Raw genomic sequence first — 4,663 nt, 5'->3', positions numbered from 1 at the left:
AGATCGCGCGAACAGGTGTGGGTTTAGAGCTCTGGGTAGCTCCCCAACTGGGTCTAGACTGGGTCTAGAGAGTATTTTAAATTCAGGGAATTTAAAATAGAAAGTAGCTCGTCCACAGAAGGACTGGTAGCTCCCCTTACGATAAGGGTTCAGATTGCGCGAACAGGTGTGGGATTAGAGCTCTGGGTAGCTCCCCAACTGGGTCTAGACTGGGTCTAGAGATTTTAAATTCAGGGAATTTAAAATAGAAAGTAGCTCGTCCACAGAAGGACTGGTAGCTCCCCTTACGATAAGGGTTCAGATCGCGCGAACAGGTGTGAAATGTGTGTGTTTAGTTAGTTTGTTTGTTTTAATCAATTTTAAATCATGCTTTTTATTTGTTTTTGTTTCTAATGTCTCTGTAAAGCACTTTGAATCACCTTGTTGTTGAATTGTGCTATACAAATAAATTTGCCTTGCCTTGCCTTGCCATTCGCTTCCGCTTATCCTTTTCAGGGTCGCGGGGGGCGCTGGAGCCTATCCCAGCTGTCATAGGGCGAGAGGCAGGGTACACCCTGGACAGGTCGCCAGTCTGTCGCAGGGCTAACACTAATAGTGTGCACACTTAAACAAAATAAAGTGCTCGTTGGGGCCCTTTAAGAATTCAAGTTATGTTGACAACAGCAACTTCAAAGGTCCTTCTGAGTGTAATTGGAACGTATAAGTGTGTGGGTGTGTATCTTCTTTGGGGTGAATTGTCCTTAAAGTGGTTGGCTCGCCATCGATCACGAATCTCGTCCTGGCCCTCGGACATTGCAGCAGCTCTCCAGATGAAAGGTGAGAGGTTAACCTGTGAGAGACCGAGCTAGCATTAGCGTGATCACGACGGTAAGTCTCTACAAGTTTTTTCTTCAGAATAACACTCGTCTTACCAACGTTGCTTCTCTCCTTCATCCAGCCACTCGACACCAGACTTCCAGCAGGTAAGTATGCTGGCTTTCCTTCCTCTCAATTCTGAGTTTTTCCTCTCTTTTGTCCCTGGATTTCTCAGTTTAAGCAGCAGATGCCTCCACTCCTGTTGCTGAGATGAGAAAACCCAGGAGAACCAAGTGCCTTCACCTCTCTTCCTGCCTGACAGGGTCAATGCGGCCTGCGCTGAACTAGGTGTCCTCACGTGGGGTGAACTGAGAGGCGCATTCAATGGTCATAGGAAATATGACACTTTGTTGATGTGGACAGTTAAAATAAAGAGAATAAATACTCTCTCTTCCTTATCATTGGTGTAAATATGTTTTTTTCATCTGTGCCACACTTCCATATAAATACAGTTGAATTGAAAAGTTTGTTCTAGCAGCGCTCTCAAACATTTTGACTGTTTCACACGTGAAGACGAGTTCGCTCATTGAATCGTCACTGTGGACTTTCTTCATCACGCGTGGTCATGACATCCTCCGCCAGGCCTGGAAGTGATGTCATCAGAAACAAACAGCATTGAGACAACAAACGGGAAGCCTGAACTAACAGATGAATGTAAGGCAGGCGTTAATTAACACGCTGTTAATTGAAAACAAGGTTTGTAATGGCGACATTAGCAGCATAAATAGCTCTTCTTCCTCCTGCCGATGAATAATGCACCATCAGTTGTTCCTATTAGTGATTCTTCTCATCTGGAGTTAATTTCATTATGTAAATGAGCTGCAGGCCTCGTCGAACCTCCACTTTGATCCATCCTAATTGTCCTGATCATCAAAGAGTGAGTCGCCGCTCGCTGGGAATAAATCTACACTCCTCCTCCTCCTCTTCTTCTTCTTCTGCTCTCCTGGAATCAAATGCAAATACTGCGAGGTGATTAAAATTTGATGTGTCTCGGTATGTTCAGCTGGATGCATATTCATCTCCGAGAGCAAGGGAAGAGGGAATTAACGGAGCTGAGATGAAAGAGGCAGAGAGGCTGATCTCAGATCTGTGTTTGAGCACGACTTTTTCTGCTCAGCAGCTGTTTCCAGGTTCTATGAAAGAGCGGTAAAGGAGTCTCTGTGCAGTTCCTATGTTTGATTCAGCTGCTTCCAGGTGTTTGCAGGTGAGTTCACACTCTCAGCGAGAGCACTGGCATAACGTCAGTCAGATGTTGGCCCTCTGAAACATCTGCATTGTATTTTTATTGAACTCTAACAACACAAAGGAACAGAGGAGTCTGTGCAGGCTGCTGTCTTTGGTTCCAGTGGTGTCAGGTATCTTTTCCAGGTGTTTCCAGGTGTTTTGCTGAATCCTAACAACAAACAGTAAATGAGGCTCCGCGCTCACTGTGTTTGTTTCTCGTGGTGTCAGATGTCTTTTCTAGCTGAACGTCAGACTCTCCGGGGGGAACGTTGCCCCAATTTCCTAATCTGATTTTGATGCAGCGCGTCTGTCTGAAAGCCCTCGCTTTAATTTCACCATTTGTGGCTGAACTGACGCAGAAAGATGGGGAAACAGCAGAAGAAAAGAAGGTGTTTCATTGGGGGAACAGAGTGGAAACCCCCACAGACACGTTTCATGTTTATTTACACATTTCAATTTCAGGATGTGTTTGTCTCCGAGTGGAAACCTTGTATCTGCTCAGTGTAAAAACAACAAGAACTGCCTTTTTCCTGGATGGCAGTAAGGTTGGAAAACCTCAGCGGAGTCATGAAGCATGAAATGCATGTTGTTGTTGTTTTTAACTGCGTGAAACAAATATTGAAAATAAACACAAACAGAGAGGACTCTTTATGAAGAGCAGAAGTGAAGATAAGAAAGAGTAGAAGACGAGAGAAGTATTATGATGTCACATATAAGTACAGGCGATGTGGGGGAGGGGCTCTGAGGCACGTGAATAGAAATATGCTTCTTTGTCAAAGGTTTGTGGACAGCTGGCTATTACTTGCATGTTAATAATATAGGATTTGCTCACACAGTGTCCGCATATTTTCTCCGTTTAGACATTAACAGTCATTCCCCCAAAAGTTGATCCTGTTCATCTGGACTAAGAAACGTTTCTTCAGTCTCAGCTGACCGCAGGTTTCCAAACTTATAAACGGCACATTTGTACAATAACTGAAACTAGCACCACTGAATGAACCATGGGTTGGGAGCTCAGTTTATGATCGTTAATATACAAATTGTCACGATTATTGATCGATGGTCGAGAGTACCACAGTTCACAGAGAGTTGGGGAATGGCTCCCATTGGGAGCTGTTACAGACATGGGAGTGATTATTCTCAGCTGCCTTACTTATTGCTCATCGAGTAAGTTCTGCTTCACCGCGGAGTCAATCAGTGCTTTAAGAGAGAGGCCATCTGTACTGAAATGTAGCGGGAGCTGTGTCCTAGGGAGGGTTTCAAAACCTGGGAAAATACTCAACAATAAGAAATAGACAGGCTAAGCAACAGACTTGCCCTCACCATGACAACAACACATTATAATACCTGAAAGAAATGAAGAAGTCTACGTCCTCACATATTTCTGATCATATGAACAAACGTATGTAGACACTAGCATCTTGTCTCCGCATGTTAATTTCAGTGTTAAATGCTGACCGAGGTCAGCAGCATCTTTCTCCCTCACATAATCAGATTTTCCCATCATGCCCCGTTTGTTTTGTCTCTTGATGACATCATCAGGTGAACGGAGGCAGCAGATTGTTTTTTTTACCTTTTAAGTCGGGCATTAGTATAAAAATGAAAGCCTCTTACAGCCTGAAATGAAAATCCTCTGAGTGTTTAAGCTGCGGCCAACAGACTGTGTTCAGGTATCAGTTCAGTTTCAGCCCCATGGGCCAACATGATGATGATGATGATGATGATGAAACATCCCCTCCTCCTCCTCCTGTTTGGACACACAGCTTCTTGGCAGGCTCACTAATTAATTAAAGAGATGAATATTTGTGTGGTGAGGGGGTGGAGCGGGCGCCACAGGCGTGCGGATGTGTGGACGCAGATAAACACGATTCTTTATCCACTCGGACAAATAGATGAAATGTATCAGAGAACAGGTCTGTGGATGCAGAGGTGAGCTCACGTAGAGCAGCTTAAAGCATGAAATCCGCTCTGAGTGGGAGCACTCTGTGGCATGTGGAGGTATAAATAGTGCTCGCAGTGGAAGTGGACCGCGGGGCGGCGCGGCAGCGGAATTAGAAGCGTATTAAGTGCAGTGGAAGCAGATAAGCTCCAACAGATGTGTTTGGGTGTTGACATTGTTTGTATTGCAATCTGATAGATCAAAATGTTTCACTCCACTAATAGGCTTTTATTTTGTACATTTTGGATTTACAAGCCGCCCCCCGATGTAAAGCTGCTGTTAAAGGACAGGGCCAACACGTCCAGCTTGGACGTCACGATAAAAGGTTGTTTTTAGCTTTCTCCAGAATCACGCTTCAACCTTCACGTCCAAATTAGGAGTCCAGAGGAAACATGAAACTACTGAAAACTGCTCCTCACAACCGTCTGCCTCCTCCTGCAGGAAAAGATAAATGAACGTGGAGCACCTCCTCCTCGTCCTCCTCACCGAACACGACAGCAGCACATCCGGCCTCACTCACGCGTTGCTTATCTCGCAGAAGTGACACCCTGTACGACACCGTTATCTCCCTCAGAGCGCTAACAGACCCAAACCACAGAAACCATCTGTCCACATGGGAGCTTCTTCTCCATACAAACTACAACT

Source organism: Astatotilapia calliptera, chromosome 16 (assembly GCF_900246225.1).
Source record: "Astatotilapia calliptera chromosome 16, fAstCal1.2, whole genome shotgun sequence".
Lineage (NCBI taxonomy): Eukaryota > Metazoa > Chordata > Actinopteri > Cichliformes > Cichlidae > Astatotilapia > Astatotilapia calliptera.
Note: the sequence above shows the minus strand (reverse complement) of the source record.